Consider the following 18,210-nt stretch of genomic DNA (forward strand, 5'->3'; position numbering starts at 1 on the left):
AGTCCCTTAAGCATTTATTGTAATACTGATTTGGGGATGATGAACTCCTTTAGCTTTTTCTTGTCTGGGAAACTCTTTATCTATCCTTCTATTCTAAATGATAGCTATGTTGAGTAGAGTAATCTTGATTGTAGGTCCTAACTTTTCATCACTTTGAATGTTTCCTGCCAATGTCTTCTGGCCTGCAAAGTTTCAGTTCAGAAATCAGCTGACAGTCTCATGGGAGCTCCCATGTAGGTAACTAACTGCTTTTGTCTTGCTACTTTTAGGATTCTCCCTTTGTCTTTAATCTTTGGCATTTTAATGATGATGTGTCTTAGTGTGGTCCTCTTTGAGTTATCTTGCTGGGACTCTCTGTGCTTCCTGGAGCTTGTATATCTATTTCCTTCACCAGATTAAGGAAGTTTCCATCATTGTTTCTTCAAATACGTTGTAATTCTCTTGAACTCTCTCTGTTCTCCTTCTGTTACCCTATGTTGTGAATGTTATGATTGTTGTTGCCCAAGAAGTCCATTAAACTATCTTCATTTTTAAAATTCTTTTATATTCTTGCTGTTACGATTGGGTGTTTTCTGTTACTTCATCTTCCAAATTGCTGATTTAAACTTCTGTCTCATCTAGTCTACTGTTAATTCCTTTTAATATATTATTTATTTTAGCTATTGTATTCTTCATTTCTGATTGGTTCTTTTTATGTTTTCTATCTCTATTTTTATATTTCTTATGTCTATGTTGAAGTTTTCACTGAGATCTTTGAGCATCCTTATAACCAGTGTATTAATCCCTGCATCTGGTAGGTTGCTTGTCTCCATTTTGTTGAGTTCTTTTTCTGGAGCTTTCTTCTGTTGGTTCATTTGGGATATGTTTCTTTGTCTCTCTAATTTAGCTGTCTCCCTATGTTTGTTTCTATGTTAAGTAGTACAGGTTTAGTACAGTGGCCGTATGTAGTAGGGTCTTGGGGTGCCCAGTGGTGCAGTCTTCCTTGGTTACCTGAGCTGGGTGCTCCAGTTGTGTTTCTTGTGTGTGCCTTCCTGTTGTAGTTGAGCCTTGATTGCTGTTGGCATGTCAGTCATAGAGACTGACCCTCGGGCTGATTGGTTGTGAGGACTGGCCATGACTACAGTGAGGAGCTTTTGTGTGTGGGTTGACCTTATGGAACATGATTCACTTTTGTGGGGTTCTAGTGCCTGCCAAGTCTGTACCTTGCATGTGTCATTTGTGGGAGTTCTTGGTTGGTGCTCTGGTGTGGTCTGAATCTTACCACTGGTTGTGTTGGATCTTGAGCTCCTTGTGAGGGGTTCTCATGCCAACCAAGGTCAACCACTTTGTGGCCTGCCTAGGTCCACTTGGTATGGGCTACGAAGTGATCTTCAGGTGGTTGCCACTTACGCTGGGCTTGGAGGTGCCTGAAAGAGGCTAAGTTGTGAACTGAGGCCAACTTCCACTAGTGCCAAGCTTGGGACTGCTTAGCAACAGGTACAGGGCACTCTGAGGCCAGATGCTGCTTGTTTAGGGTTTGTGAACCTTTGAGAAATTTTAGAAAAGTCTGCAACATGAGCAACTGAAAGTGGCTTGGGAGAGTCCACAGGTTAGGTAGAGTGGGGTCTCAGGGAAACACCAGGGAGGGGCTAAAGATGTTAGCTAAGTTGATGGACGCTCAGATATGATAACTGCTTGCATGTGCAGGCTTGGGTTGAGGGAGGTATCAACAAAGGAACAATGGCTTCTAGAGGAGAAATATGTCCCTTCAGCCCTCACCCTGAAGCCAGATGATTCAATTCCTTCCCATATGTTGCTTGTGTCTTTTGAGCTGCTGCTCCCAGCACTGAAGCTCAGAGTGAGTGAGTCTGTCAGTGAGTGAGTTTGTGCATGGGCCCTTTAAGAAGAACACCTGGCACTCTAGTAGCCCTCTGTCTCTCTCAATCACAATCTCCACTGGTTTTCATAGCCAGAAGTTATGGTGACTTCTCTTCCTGGTACTGGAACCCTGGGCTGCAAAGCCTGGTGTAGGGCTGGGACCCTTTGCTCCTCAGAGGGAACTTCTGCTCTGAGATATCCCTTCCGATTTTTAAGGGCCACACTTGGGTATGATACCAGTTCATTTCATATCTCCACCCCACCTGCTAGCCTTGGGGTGGCTTCTTCTGTGTACTCTTTGTTATATGATGTATGTTCAGCTAGACTTCAGGCAATTCTCAATAATGCTTGTTTTGTAATTTAGTTGTAATTTTGAGGTGTTTATGGGATGAGACGAACATTGCATTTATCTACTCCTCCATCTTGACCAGAGCTACGAATGTAATTCTGGAAGTCAATCTGTCAGTCCTCCTTTCTGAACAAGCCAGAAAAACCTTTACGTTTTTTCCTGCTTTGGCAGAGAATCCCTCAGAGTGAGCATTGGTCCTGGAGTCAGGCTAGCTTAGATTTGATTCTGAATTATGTCACTTTCTAGTCATGTATTATCATTGAACCAATTACTTAACTTCTCTGGGCCTTGATGTTTTCTCTTATAAAACAAAGATAATAATATCTACCAAACACAGGTATTGAGAAGATTAAATAGGATGATATATGTGAAGCACATACACAGTACTTAGAACATGGTAGGTAGTTAATAAATTGTACCCTTACACATACTGTTCAGAGGAAGCCAACCTTCACAGCAAGAGGCCTATATTCTTTGGTTAAGGTTACTGGAACAGCTATGTATTCCCATGAAAAAGCTCCAAATAAATGCATTAACACTTCTTATAACCTTTTTTTAGCGTGTTGACATTTCTGTTGGCTTTGAATAGCCATTGATATTTTAATATGTTTAAGCTCATTTGATAAGTCATTTCCCAGCAAAGAAGGACTTAGCTACAATAGAGCCTGGTGGTTTCCATATGTGGACCTTAATATATAAATTATCTTCCAAGGTTTTCTTTTAGAATGCTTGACAGACACACAAATTTACTGATATCAACTTCATCTCTCATTATAATTCAAAACTGAGATTTTCATGTCTAAGTGATATTCTTGACTTTTGAACTAGGTATTATCTTCCAAGTATCTCATATGCTCTAGATTTCTTTTGTCTTTTATGGCACTCTTGGAAGCTCTGCCAGAATTAAGAGGCTGTCAAAATTCTATTACTAACACGGTTTTATTACTGATGTAAGGCAAAGAGTAAAGAACATATTGTAGAAGTTATAGCCAAAGTGAGCCTTCCTACACTGTAGTCCCAGTTATAAACATCTTTTTGTGATTTTTATAAACATTAGTGACTTTCACTTCCACCCAGCTTGTGAGCATAAATTTGAAGACTTTTGCAAAGCAACTAAGTGGAGGTGGTGAACCTAACATGCAAGAGTACATAGACAGATTGATTATGGGAACTTTTTAATGTTTCCCCTTTAAACCATCTCAAAGAATTCATAGAGACCCTTATTTTCTTAAAAGGAGCCTTCCAAGTTTAACCATACCCAAGGAATTATTTAGACCTCAGCTTATGCTCAGTGGACACAACAATGGACATATTTCAAGACAAGATTAGAATTGATATAAGGATAAAAAGAACATGAGTAACTTTTGCTCATTTTCTTTTCCTTCTATTAGATATGATCTGTTCTCCACTTTAATGAGAGGGTCATATAAAAAAAAAAGGGAGTGGAAAAAATATAAAGCAAGAGAGAGGTGGGGGAAAAGAAACAAGAAGGTAGAGAATAAAATACCAAGATAAAATTCTGTGGGGTGTCACAGTGGGATTGGAGAATAAAAGAAAATGAATATTGGAACCAGAACCTCCAAGAGACAAGAGTGGTCTTAAGGGTATAAGTGGCAAGGGGATAGTTAGTTTAGGGAAGGTTCTGCGAATCTGAGCTCACCAGACAACTAGAATTCTGCATTCTCTGTGCAAACCAATTTTAAGTCCTGGTTTTGGGTCTTTGGTAATGAAAATGTCTTCGACTTTATACAGGACAGGACTTACCTATTAAAATCATTTTCTTATTCTAGGTATTCACTCAGCTGAGTTTATCGAAGAAGCCATTTGGATGATCAAGGCCATAGTTATTTCAGTTAGTCATTTATTACCTTCTGTATTGCACTTATCTATGTAAATTATCAATGTGTCAATTAAAATATATTGATCAGATTAAAGAAAATAAAACCCATCACACCCAAGAAATTTGGGGTGATTACTGTGACCATACCTTTGGAAATAAAAAAAGAAAGTCATGTATGCTACCCTCAAAAAATTTACAATCCAACTGGTCTCTCCTAGTATTTAGTGGCTTATAGAATCACCTTGTTTTTTTTTTTTTTTTTAGTTCTTATCGGTTAATTTATACCATAATAATATGCCAAACTCACAATGCTTAAAAATGGCTGAGATTTGAACATGATCACACACTCATCTGCATGGAAGCCTGATTCATATTAAATAAGAGGATGTGGAATATATGGAAACAAGAGGTACTTGCCCTGATACAGATTAGAAGATTAGAGTGATTAGAACTCTTCAAGCACAGTTGTTTCATCCTTTATCTCTTTTATTTTCTCCACTTAGCCTAATTGGTTTTATACCTCTGGAAAATTTACCTAACAGACACTAGGCCTTAAAGTTCTCATCTATATAATGGGGGTAATATTGCTTACCTTACAGGGTAATTATGAGAATCAATGGGACGAAATTTGTAAAATAGTACTACTCTTCTTAGAAAGATTAATTTTATTTTGCCACATGTTTACCTAGAATAAAGACTTTTTCCCCAGGCCTTTTTGAATCTAGTGGTGACCATGTGACTAAGGGATCAGGTTAGAGAAAAAGGAACTGTCAGGGAATAGAGGGCAACCTCCAGCCAAGTGCCAGCAAAAAAATGAATCTTGTCAACTTCTATGTGAGTAAAGGTGGAAGTGGATTTGTCCCAAGTCAAGCCTTCACCTGAAACACAGCCTCAGCCAACACCTTGATTGTAGCCTTATGAGAGACTGTGAGATACAAGATGCAGCTAAGCCATGCCCAGATTCCTGACCACAGAATAGTGAGTTTTTAAACCTGCTATATGTTGAGATAATTATTATGCATCAATAGGTAATTGATACAGGGATAAATGTGGGAGTGAATTGTTTGAATTCCAGAAAGTGTTCTTAAAGAGAGAAGGTGTGCTTTTCTTCTGCACCTCCCTCTTGATAGCTAACATAAGAATATAATGGCTGGGACTCTAACCGCTGTTTTGAATCATAAGGTGAGAACAGAGCAGAAGAATAAGTAAAAAGAAACTTGGTTTCCTGAGATTATTATGTATAATACTACTCTGGATCACCTACACCTACACAACAGAAAGAGCAATACCAACAATTTTGTTTATTTTGGGTTTCTTTCGAGTTAAATGTCTCTTGAAGAAAAATCTGGTCCTAACTAATAATGGTGTCTGACACTACTCTTAATATCCAACAACATTTTTAAAATACTAGGTTTCTTTGTGCTTCAAAAAGAATAAAATACTCAGAAATAAATTTAACCAAAAAGATGATAGACCTATACACTGAAAATTACAAGACATTAATGAAAGAAATTGAAAAAGACAAAAATAAATGGAAAGATACTCCATATACATAGACTGAAAAAATTACTATCATTAAAATGTCCATATTACACAAAACAAACTATAATTCAATGCAATCTCAATCAAAATACCAATGGCATTTCTCACATAACTAAAACAAATAATCTTAAAATTTATATGGAAACATAAAAGACCCTAAATAGACAAAAGAGTTAAAAGAATAAAGTTTTGAGATAAAAGAATAAAGTTTGAGGTATCACGCTTCCTGATTTCAAACTATACTATGAAGCTATAGTAATCAAAACAGTTTGATACTGAAACAGAAAAAGACACATAGATCAATGGAACAGAATAGAAAACCTAGAAATAAACTCATACTTACATGATCAATTAATCTACAAGAAAGGAGGAAGGAATATTCAATGGGAAAAGACAGTCTCTTCAATAAATGATGTTAGGAAAACTGGGCAACCACATGCAAAAGAATGAAACTAGACCACTATCTTACACCATACATAAAAATTAATTCAAAATAGATTAAATATTTGAATGCAAGCTGTGAAAACTCCTAGAAGAAAACATAGGTTGTAAGCTATTTGACTGATCTTGGCAATGATATTTTGGATCTAACACAAAAAGCAAAGGCAACGAAAGCAAAAATAAATGAACAGGACCACATCAAACTAAAAAAAAAAAATCTGTATAGCAAAGGAAACCATTGAAAAAATGAAAAGGCAACTTACTAAATGGGATAAAGGGCTAATATCCAAAAGATATAAAGAACTCATACAACTTAATAGCAAAAATTCAATTTGATTAAAAATAAGAAAAAGATCTGAATAGACACTTTACGAAAGAAGACTTTCAAATGGCCAACAGGAACATGAAAAGATGCTCAACTTCACTAACTCAAAAAAATATATGGACTTCCATGTTCACTGCTGAATTATTTACAATAACCGAGATATGGAAACGACTTAAATGTAAATCTACAGATGAATGGATGAAGAAAGGTGACGCACACACAAGAATATTATTCATTTATAAAAATAAATCTTACCATTTATGAGAACATGAATGATCCTTGCGGGCATAATGTCAAGTGAAATAAGTAAAAAAGAGAAAGGCAAATATAGTATGATTTCACTTATATGTAGAATCTAAGGGGAAAAAAAATCAAAGCTCATAGATAGAACAGATTGGTAGTTGCCAGAGGCAGAGATCTCAATGTGGGCAAAATAGATGAACAGAGTAAAAAGATACAAACTTCCAGTTATAAAATAAATAAGACATAGGGATGCAATGTACAGTTGGATGGCTATAGTTAATAATACTGTGTTGTATATTTGAAAGTTGTTAAACAGGTAGATTATAAAAGTTCTCATCACAAGAAAAAAGACTGTAACTCTGTATGGTGACTTATGTTAACTAGACATTGTGGTGATCATTTTGCATTATATGCAAATATCAAATCTTTATGTTGTATACCTGAAACTAATATAGTGTTATATGTCGATTATCCTGCAATATAAAATAAATAATAGTGTTTTTTTCTACCACAAGTGTCATGAAAGAATGAATACAAATACTTTGTGGCAAAATTCTTGTTTTTCAGGAATATACAGTCTAATTTCAAAATGGTTTTAATAGTTTTGCTAAACTTTTCTCACTGATCTCCATCCCCGGCAGCCTTTCCCTCTTAACATTGAAATTATCAGGTTCTCTATAGAATGCTGATTTTTTTTCCTTTTTTTTATGTAATAGGAAAATCCATTTTGTGATGGCAGTTTTCACCACTAATTCTATCACTTGGTTGAAAAAGAGAGCTTTATGTATTTTTTCTTCTTATTAAATAAGAATCTTTACATAGGTAATATTGTATAAACTTATCCAAGTCTCTTATGACCTTGGAGCTTCAGTTTCCCCATTGGCAAGAGAGGACTAATAATATCACCTTCCTCATAGTGTAGATTAAATGAGATAGTACACCTAAGATATTTAGCATAGTGCTCCACACAAGTAAACACTATATCAATTCAAGTATCATGTTGTTTGGAATGTTATTATTAATACATTTCTCTAGGGCAAAGCTTTTGCATTGATTCTGACCTTCTTTGTCCCCTAGAGATAATGCCTAAAGCTGAAAGAATTAGTCTAATATTGAAATTCTCAGGTAATAAAGCAGACTAATAGGGTAGATCTTTTTGGAGTAGGTCAGGATGCTTTCCCAAGCATCCATAAAAATTTCTCTCCATAAGGGAAGGCACCATCTATTCTTGTGCTTATGGCAGGTCCAATAAGGACAATAAATGAATATCTTTTTTTTTTCTTGAAGAATTTCACAGGTGAAAACTTTCTCCACCTTACTTCACCTTTCTTTAATCTTCCATTATGATTTCTTGTCTCTTAGACATTTAAGAAACTCTTCCTTAGGTCTTGAGTTATATATCTGGACTCATAGAGAGACCTAAATACCTAGAATTTTTTTTCACTAGCTGCTCATTGGTATAATATACAACTTATATAATGCATATATTTAAGGACAAAATGGTTCTCAAGTTTTGTTTTCTCCTGTGGATTTTATGCTGCTTTTGACCGTGAGACTCATCTGTGGGATAATTCATTTTGGCAATGTTTGCTGGCCTTGTGTTCTGGAAGTAAGAAATCATCATATAATCTGGTCCCAGGATCATATGAATTTCTTTATGCTGCTCATCCAGCTGCTTTGGCTTGCCAGAAACTGCTCAATACTACAATTTTCATATGAAGCTCTTTGCTCTCTACCCCACCCATGCAACTTAGTTCCCTCAGGGGTGTGATCAGAATTGAAATCACTGGAAAATTATTACAGCTCTTATTGGTGATAAAGAAGTCCTGAACTGGCTCCAGGGTTTAGCAGGCTCAGATATTTTACACAATTGAACTTTCAGCAGAACAAATAGCATGTACAGGTTTTAATGTTAATATAGAAATATATTTTTTATAAGAGATAAAGATGTTCTATCTTACCATGAAATTTGAGTGTGGTTTTTACTTTTTCTATATATGTGGGTGGATATGGTTATATAATTTATCTATTCTCCTTTTGAATATTTGAGTTAAGGATATATATATATATATATATATATATATATATATATATATATATATATATATATATATATATATATATATATTTTTTTTTAAACATGATATTTGTGACTGATTGACAATCATGGTTTTCAGCAATGGTGCTAACTATCCATAGATTTTAATGCTCTAGACAGAGATCAACCAAAGTTTCCTCTAATGGATGTGATAGCCCACCAAAGTGGACTTGAAGTAGATTTTTCTCTCCATCTTATATTGTAGCCAGTTCTATCTCATTCATATCCACTAGAATGACCATAGTTTTTTTTTTAGATGAAAATAACAAATGGTGAGGATGTAGAAAAATTGGATCCCTCATACATTGTTGGTAGAAACGTAAAATGGTACAACTATAATGGAAAACAGTTTAGTCGTTCCTTGAAAAGTAAATCATAAAATTACCATATGGTCCAACAATTTCTCTTCTAGGTATATACCCAAAAGACCTGAAAACAGGTGTTCAAAAAATTATGCACATGAATGTGCATAGCAGCACTATTCACAAAAACCAAAAGGTGGAAACAACCTAAACATTCACCAACTAATAAGAGGATAAACAGAATGTGGAATATCCATATAATGGAATATCATTTGGCCATAAAAAGAAGTACTGATGTATGCTACAACATTGATGAACTTCAAAAATGTGATGTTAAGTGAAATATGCAAGGCACAAAAGGTCACATACGGAATGGTTCCATTTTTATAAAATATCCAGAGTAGACACAAATGTAGAGAAAGGAAGCATACTGTGGTTGCCACGGACTGGGAAGAGGTGGGGAAGGAGTGACTGCTTAATGGATGTGGGGTGTTCTTTTGGTGTGATAAAAGCGTTTTGGCACCAGATAAAGGTGTTGGTAACACAACATTCTAAACATACTAAGTGACACTGAGATACACTTTAAATAGTTAATTTTATGTTACATGAATTTCAGCTCCCAAATGTAACCATGATTTTATCTTATTGATTTAGCAAAGAACTCTACTGACTTTTTTAATAGGAGATAAGCAGTCACTATCATGTTGCTTTTGTGAAAATCTGTGTTTCAGCAGCGAGGTTCATATTTGCACTCTGAAATTATTGAGTTTAGGGGGACAGAAGATACATAAAAATACCTTTTGGAGATAAAGGCATATATATTTTTAAAAATAATGTTAGCCATTTGACAGCCCTGATATCAAGTGAAAAAGCTCCTTAAGGTCAGCCTAATACCTAATTATAACTCTCTTGGGTGTCACAAATCATGGCCATTGAAAATCACTGTGTCTATATAGATAGAGAATAAATTGATGTTTGCCATATGCGGGGAGGGTGGGGGGCTGATTAAAAAAGGTGAAGAGATTAAGAAGTACAAATTGGTAGTTACAAAATAGTCATAGAGAATAAATATATGGGAATATAGTCAATAATATTGTAATAGCTATGTATAGTGCCAGGAGGGTACTAGACTTACTGGGGGGAATTACTTTGTAAATTATATAAATGTCTAACCACTATGCTGTACACATGAAACTAATATAAAATAATATTGAATGTCAACTGTAATTGAAAAATAAAAAAAAAAAGGAAGTCAATGGTTCTAACTGAAACACTAACTTTCTTCTGTTTAACTTCTCATGCGATATGCTTCAGTAAGAATATCTTGTTTGCACTTCTCCAGATATGCATGCTATTTCATCTCTTGATGTCTTTGTATTTTCTGTACCTTTTGCTTGGAATGCCTTTCTACTTGGTCACTTAGCAAACTTTTATTCTTCTTTCAAGACCTAAGTCAAAGTGTTATCTCCCCAAAAAGACTTAGTTTCTCCTTTCTTTGTTCTACCAAATATCTTGTATATACTTCTGTTAGTTCACTTAGGACACAGTTATAATTATATATTTTAATTTCTATTTTCCCTACTAGAATGGACTGTGAATTCCTTAAGAATAAAAACTTTATTCACTATTCTCTCTGTTGTGTTCTTTTTGCTAAGTTCAGGGCTTATAAGAGGAACTCATAAAATTATGTTGAGAAACTTAATTATATAAGAGACAGTATGATGTTGCTTTTCCTGGAGGCAGGAGAATAATAAAAATATCCTCGGTAACCTGGTAATATCTGAGGGTGATTTCAGCTGCCATATAATTCTTTTTGAGAATTTTAATCCCAGAGTCCTGTCTCAAAGCCTTAATCGTTTATCTCCTCCCACTATATAATGTTTCTGCTGTTTTGTTGCCCGTTTCTTCAACTGAAGAAGGTTTCTGATTATTTGTGTTTGCAAAAGCATTTCCTATAGATACTCTTAATGTAAAAGCATCATTCTGAGACCATGGGATCTACACTGAAGAATTTTTTTTCTACTTGTATCTGCTGCGATGGCTTAATGTTTCTGAAGACTTGGACACTTTTTTGTGGCCTGATTTTCTTCAAAAAAGACAACTCCCTCATCCCTAGAGCCCTTGAAGGTCTCTAGAAGCTTCAGCAAGGCAGATGAGTCCGCCAACTTCAGCACTCTGCCAGTTTCCATCCTGTACATTTTTTTAACCCTCAGGGTAGAATGAATGCCTGGAGATATTCTTTCATAACAGTTGTTTGGCAGGAAAAATAGAAAAAAAAATGATAGCAGCCAAGGGTCACAGTTTCTACATCCAGCAAGAATATCTTTAAGCATATTCTGCTTTTATTTTTGCAAAGTGAAAAGCTCATAGTTTTGTGACAACTCCTCTCATTTCTTTTTCTTTGTTTTGTTTTAATTCTGGAATGGGGCTATCACAGGTGTTATTCTAAATTGCTTTCATTCTTTGAATATTTGTTTCACTTGAAAATATTAAGTTAAATCCCCTACCTTTTCTCTTCTTGTGCATCTTTTTTTTTCTTACGTTCAGTTTTTAACTTCTAAAGGAGGCACTTAATTTGGGGGCCACCGATGGTTAATGGCACCCATAGATGGGCTTCTGGAAATAGTTCAGAACTATCATTGTAAATAAACCTACACAAATATGTTTTAAGAGACCTCTTCAGAGACAAAAATAAAGGTCTCTGGGCCCAAAAGAAGTTTCCTCTCAAGAGGAGTTTTCTTTCTATTTGGGGAGTTCTCATGAAAAGAGACTAGAACTTTCTTGATTGTAAAAACTGGTTTTGTGATTGTACCCTCACACCTTGAGATTTAGTCTCCTTACTCAAGCTGCTGGAACTTACAGACCACTAGCTGAGCTGTTAGAAGTCACATAAAAATCACCACTTGTAGCTCCTAAAGGAGAAACAGCAAAGGAACTGTTGCTGGACTTATAAATCTTCTTCAAATATTTGAGGTCCAGTTGTTATTTGTAGGTTGCTGGAGAAAATGTTCCAGCATATTAATATCTTTGAATTTATATGTGTAAACCTGTGTACATTTCTTTATCAATCTGCATTTATTCAGCACTCTAAGATGATTTACACTCTCCTAGTCCCTGAAAACCTAGAGGACAGAGGGTTACACATACTCCCAATTATTTATGCATAAAAATATGAGGTTTGGCTATTGGACCCACTGACATAGCTAAACATTTTTGGCCTTCTCACAAGGTAAAGAGTGGAGATGTGGCGGTTTGTGGACTTACATTCCATAGTCTGCATTGGTCTGTGGGAGAAGTGAAGAGTGGGGAGAAAAAGAGCTCCTTCAATTTCCTAAGCTACTTTCTCAGAAACAGGGTTTCATGCATTGAGGTACAACATCAGAATTGAGGGGTTTTCAGGTTTGGTCCACCTGGAGCTCTCATTTCTCATTAAGTCACTCCTTCCCTAATACTACTCCCAATACATATGCTTGGTTTGGTGAGATGAGGCGGGTTACATAGGAAGTGCTTATATTTCACATTTGGTACATTTTGTTTCTTATTTAGCATCATGAAAGCAAGGGTCATGATTTATACTTTATATGCACAATTTTCATCATGTAATAGGAACTCAATATCTACTGATTGATTTCAATTTTCATGTTGACTAACAATTTCTGACTATTGGTGACTTAAAATAATATGTCTAATATAACTCCTAGAAATGGTGTGGTTGAATTTTCATTTAAAAGTATAAAGCCAAAGAACACAGCTCACTGGGCAAACGTGACTTTCGACAGCCAAATTCAGTAATTCTGTCTTCGTGGTAGTCAACTTGATTTGGATCTAATTAGACTGGACAAGGCTAGAAGCTTCTAGGATATATTCTCATTCATACAAACATGGAAGATGACCCTTCTAATAGGTATTTTAAAACAGAGGGGAAAGAATACAATTTCTGAAAGTGTTCCACATGGTAAGGTCAATGCTGTTTCGTTCAACTCATTTTGGTTGTGTGCAAGAAAGTTTTATAGAAGGGTATGTCATATGAACTATTATTTCAAGTCCTACTTTTTTAGTTCATTGGCCATCCATTAAAATGTAAGCTCTGTGGGAGCATGCATTTGTATTTGTTTTGTTCCCTTCAGTAAACTAGTGACTAAAATTGTCCCTGGCAAAGAGAGTGCTCAATAAAACTTTCTAAGTAGACTCAATTGATCAACAAGAGTTTAGTGAGCAGTAACTAACAAAGTAGTAACTTCTCTAAAGATACAAAGAAACGTTTAAAAATGGAACAGTCCTTATCTTCCATGAATTTAGAATCCACCTGAGAAGATGAAATGACCAGATACAAAACAATTACACAGAGAGAGAGAGAGAGAGAGAGAGAGAGAGAGAGAGAGAGAGAGAGAGAGAGAATAATAGCAAAGAAAACTTGAGTAGAAAAAATAGTCTGACAATATTGTAGCAGTGTTCAGGGTGGAGAAGAAGATAAATGGATATTTTAGCTATCTGAGAATATAGTCATGAGGCTACAAATCATAGATATGAGTTGGAAATATTCTTAGATATCAACTATTTTATCCTCACTCTTAAAGCAGAAATCCTTTTTGTATTCTCATAGTCTCTGATAGATTCCAATGACAGAGTTTACTGTTTTACAAGGCAGCCCATTTCATTTATGGATATTTTGTACCCTTAGCTAGAGCTTTCTGATCCTGAGCCTAAAATTTGCCTTCTCATGAGTTCTATTCATTATTTTGGTTCTCCCCTTGGAGTTACACTGATTATGTCTAATTTTGCTTCCACGTCAAATTCTGGCTAAATTTTCTCTTTTTCAGAAAAAACGCTTCCAGTTTCTTTAATCATGCCTCCACAGCATGATTTCAGAAATTTCACCAGCTGGACTATCTTCTGAAATCTCTCTAGACTGGTAAAGTTCCTATTAAAATGTGGGTGCCCAGAAATGAACACAGCTTACCAGGTGTAGTCTTACCAGTGCTGAGTTCCTCACTTGAACTGGACATTCCATTTGTATTGCTCTATTGTAACATAGCATTTGCTTTCTAAACAGCTATGTCACATGGTCGACTCATTTCAACTCGTGATTGCCTAAAAGCCACAACTATGCATTAGCTTGTTTACCTGGTGAACTTCCTATTTATTGCTTTGACCTTTCAAACCTGTTGAAATCTTTGTGAGTGGAAAATCCAAGGGACTTGGCAGATTGAGTCTGTCCAAAAATAATGTTTAGATTTGTTATCATTTTGGGGGAAAAGGGAGTTTTGAGATACAATCACAGCTCACTAATTCGAGAGTAGTTGGAGGATCTATTTACTAAATTAATAAAAAGTCTGAACCACTTTCTAATTTCACAAAGAATAATGTTTAAAATAAAAATAGAAATTGGAAAAAAGATTATGATGATATTTTCAAGGAAAGGATGTACTCAGCCAGGCTTAATGTATAGACATAACTAGTAATTAACAACACTTTTCCTTACATATATTTCATGGTTAAAATACTTTAAAACAGTCTCTGCAATGCTCAATGTTGTGCATTAATTTGCTGAGTCAACTTTTATTTCACTATACAACAGGAAAATAAAAGTAACAGCTAACATTTTTATAGCACATACTATGTGCGAGGCTCTCTTCTAAGCACTTTACGTGCTCATTTAAACTTCTTAACAATTCTATGAAGTGGACACTATTGTTATCAGCACCTCCTCATCTCTATTTTACAGCTGAGGAAAATGAGGTACTGAGAATTTAAGTAGCTTCCTTGAAGTGAAATAGCTGATAAATTCAAATATGGAATTTGAATCTAGATGGTCTAGCTCCAGAATTGCTGCTCATAGTGCTTCTCATATTAAAAACAGTCATCTCAATCAGATTAGTAGAATCTAAATAATGTCTTATGTTCCCAACTTGCTTGGGAGAACAAGACCAAATTTACGGGTAAGTTAAGCTTCCATAATTCAGACTAATATGTTTTCTCTCCTACAACTGGGGATGATACTTGTGGGGGGAGGAAGTTTCAAAATTGATTCTGGTCCTTTTGTGTATATAGTATATTTGATTAAATGTTTTACGATCTCACAAATAAATCCATGTGACATAAAGATGCTGCCTTCCACCTAAAAAAATTAGATGAATGGATAAATATTATAATAATCTAGTCTATGAATTGCTGAGAACTTGATCGGGATAGTGGAAAGAGAGGTCAGTCAAGAATCCTTGATTTAAGTTTTAGTTCTGTCACTAATTAGTTCTCTGGCTTTAGATAAATCATTTAACCTTTCTGAATCTCAGTGTCCCTATCTTTAAAATAAAAGGATTAGATGATTTATCAGGAACCCTTTCAAGTCTAGCATTCCATATTTTAAGAGATTAAAGGAAACCAATAGTAGAGAAGAAGAGAAAAGGTTTAAAGAACTGGCATAAATGAAGGAATAAAGTCTAGACTTGGCTTTACCATTTAATAATCCTGGGTTGTAATTGGAATTGAAAAGGGAAAAGAGAGATTGATGACCCTCATCCTCCACAATGTTGCTCAGAATGGGGTTTGCTTAATTCAAAGGAAAGGGAAGGGAAAGGAAAGGAAGGGAAGGGAAAAACAAATCTTTAAACCCAATAAAGCTAATTGGCATCAGTGCAAAATAAATTAAATGAGTAGTTTGCAGTATTTCTCCCATAGTAATCTGGCTTGTCTTGAAACACTGAACATTTTAAACAAATTTTACTGCCTAGTCTATGACTTTGTGGTTCTATCATGCTCAAGGAAAAATGCTGACAATTTGTTTTCTGTTTCCACTGGCAACATTACTGTTTTTATATCAAAATGATAAATGGTTGGGTATAGTGTAATGGTTGAATTATATACTGATATTCTATATTTCTCTTTAATGCATACATTTTAAATCCCAGATAGATTTCAACTATGTTAGACAAAATGGCCATAATGTGGTAATTGTTATTATTAAATAATTATATAGATTTTTGGTCCTAATACTTGAAAAAAAAATATGTCCTAATTTAGGCTTTTCTTCATTATATGGGAATACTTTTAAGAAGGCTGGGGATTTCTATTTTAAGAGTGAGGTTAAAATAGTTGATATCTATGAATATTTCCAACTAAGATCTATGATTTGTAGCCCCATGACTATAAACAAAAAATTATTTTTGTTTTTCCTACTTGGGGAAACCCAGGTGTGCAGAAAGTTTATATATATTTATTATTAATATATATTAATAATAAATATATATATTAATCATGTCTTTCAAAGCATTTGAGAATAGTTGATTTGTATTTTCTCCACACAGAATGCAACAGACAGTGCTAGATAACTGGAAAGACTCACTTTGATTTGAAGGTAGTTTTATTTGTCATGCGTTTATGCAATTGATCACTACCTGATAGTCAAAACCAGCTTCCTAAACCTGAGCTTAGTACTTTGAAGCATTATTTGAGCCTTTGGGGGAAAGCTTAAACCTTTACATCTTTATCTGTCAAATGATCTGATCCAAGTCTCAAACAACATTATACTCAATGATTTTTAACCACTGTGGAAAATGGAGCAATCACAAAGGCTGCGATTTGTAAGTAGTGTTGTGTATATTAACAAAATTATTTACAGGTGAAGCTTACTCATGTTGGGTCTTCTGCTTGGTGTCCACCTAACTCCCATACCTATCTTCAGCATATTCCCAGCATTCCAGTGTACCCAGTGCCTTTATGAATTCCAGAATCCTTCCTACTTTGTCTCTGTCTCCTTCCACTTTTGTCAAAACTTACCCATCAAGTGCCCCATAACTATAGCCTTCTGTACTCTATGTCACTTGAGCAAGTCACTTTGTTTCTGGGCCTCAGTTTTTTTCATAAATAAAATACAGGGTTTGAAATAGATGACCTTGAAGGTCTCATCTAGTTCTAAAATCACAAAGGTTAATACCTGTGTTAACGTAGTATCTAGTAAATATGCTTTATTTCCTGATAGAAGAGTTTGGTAGAGTTATAAAGGCCAGATTGTGGCAAATTCCTGGGAACATCATGATTTAACCTCGCTAAAATTATTTTAGAATACTAATGATAGGCATTTAAGGGACTTTCTCACGAATTTTGATTTCCTTCAAATCATCCTCAATAAATGACTACCTATTTTGTTCACGTCTATAGCAACTCTCTCTGTTGGTTTCCAGACAGCAAATATCCAGTCATTTCATAAATAAAAGAAAATATTTCTATGTATTATTCTGGACTTGATTCCTTACTCCTTCAGTTAAACTCAGATATTCTTAGAAAATATTTCTGAAGAATTTTTTTAGCCAATTTTCCTTTACTGTTTATATTATCCCAGCCATACTGTCCCAGATTCTTCATTATGATCAACTCTTCCAAAATATCATCTCACTCTGAAAGTAATCACTTCTTGCAAATGCTTCTCATGGATCAGATGTCTTCTTTAAGTAAAAAAAAAAAAAAACAAAAACAAAAACAAAAAAACCTTCTGAAACACAGCTCTTCTAGTGATATTATCAACAAGCTTACTAACTAATCAGCTATGGGAATTTTAAATTTCTATGCAAAAAAGATGCTTGATTTTACCCAGGTTAAAAAAAAAGACAAACCAAGGTGGAGTGTTTGTTTGTTTGTTTGTTTGTTTGTTTTCTTTTGGCTTCTCTTTCTTTTAAAACAAAGAACAAAGTGACAAATCCAAATTCGAGACATCTGGATGTTTCCCATCATGTGGCTTAAACATCTGCATTTTTTCACTTCTTATCCAGATGTTTTGGTCTTATGTAAACCTAGCTAAAGTGAAAGAGAATATCAAGCAATCATCTGGAGATCTTGATTAACATGGACAGCAAATCTGAATAATCCATGTTCTGAGAGTTCTGTTTTTTGTCTAGCTCAGAACACATTACTAATGAGGTCAAAGTTACTGTAGGTTGTTTCTTGTATGGGCCAGTTAGCTCTGATCTGTTTCATGACCACAGAATGCACCTCTAGCCTCAGCCAGCTGTCTAGAAAGTGAGTGTCCTTGGTCCTACAGGCAGTCACACAAGAAACTAAATAGCCAGTCTCCACCACTTGGAAGTCAAAATAAAAATGCATTTCTCATGGGTGGTGGGTCAGTGGTGCCATTTTTGCATAATAATAATAATAATAATAATAGTAACTGTCATATAGTGCTTATTTTGTGTCAAACATTGTTCTGAGCACTTTATATAC

The sequence above is a fragment of the Pteropus vampyrus genome, unplaced genomic scaffold, assembly GCF_000151845.1.
Source record: "Pteropus vampyrus isolate Shadow unplaced genomic scaffold, Pvam_2.0 Scaffold419, whole genome shotgun sequence".
In the NCBI taxonomy this organism is placed as follows: Eukaryota; Metazoa; Chordata; class Mammalia; order Chiroptera; family Pteropodidae; genus Pteropus; species Pteropus vampyrus.